The sequence below is a fragment of the Schistocerca americana genome, chromosome 9 (genome assembly GCF_021461395.2).
Source record: "Schistocerca americana isolate TAMUIC-IGC-003095 chromosome 9, iqSchAmer2.1, whole genome shotgun sequence".
Lineage (NCBI taxonomy): Eukaryota > Metazoa > Arthropoda > Insecta > Orthoptera > Acrididae > Schistocerca > Schistocerca americana.
Genome location: NC_060127.1, coordinates 203,191,286 through 203,192,002, shown reverse-complemented (window position 1 = coordinate 203,192,002; position 717 = coordinate 203,191,286). Strand labels below are relative to the sequence as shown.

General features: G+C 49.2%; 1 non-coding gene across 1 annotated transcript; it reads left to right on the top strand.

The window, feature by feature from the left end:
- The first annotated feature begins 412 nt into the window (after positions 1–412).
- On the top strand, positions 413–484 carry Trnad-guc. Its single transcript has one exon. It is a non-coding gene; the product is annotated as a tRNA-Asp (tRNA).
- The last annotated feature ends 233 nt before the right edge of the window (positions 485–717 follow it).

Genomic DNA, 717 nt, shown 5'->3' with positions numbered 1-717 from the left:
AATCTAACCATGCAAAAACCATTTTTGCAACAGTTAGTGCAGTTCGCAGCTGAGCGGCCACCCACGTTTACGACGAATTCTTCAATACGTTAAATTAGATACCTCCACTCGCATCGTGACTCATATGTAAACAAGTATGAATATCCTATACTTCGGAGGAAACGTAGCGGACAGGTCAGCTCAGGTTATAGGAATGACGTCACTCGGCGTTTGGCAGATGTTGTAAGGCCTTGTAGTTAAGGTGACGTTGGCCGAGCAGCCAAATGCTGCGGGTTGGCAGTGCGACTGCGTCACATGACGAATTCAGCCCGATGACTGGACTGAGCAGCTCCGTGGGCCGGCGAAGGCCCGCGTCACGCACACGCACAGTGCATCTCAGCCTCCTACATGCAGAGGCCAACAGGATATCAAGTCCTCGGTAGTATAGTGGTTAGTATCCCCGCCTGTCACGCGGGAGACCCGGGTTCGATTCCCGGCCGGGGAGAAAGTTTTTATCACAATAAAACAGTGTTAACTAAACTGTTGTTGTTGTTGTGATCTTCAGTCCAGAGACTGGTTTGATGCAGCTCTCCATGCTACTCTATCCTGTGCAAGCTTCTTCATCTCCCAGTACCTACTGCAGCCTACATCCTTCTGAATCTGCTTAGTGTATTCATGTCTTGGTCTCCCTCTACGATTTTTACACTCCACGCTGCCCTCCAATGCTAAATTTGTTAT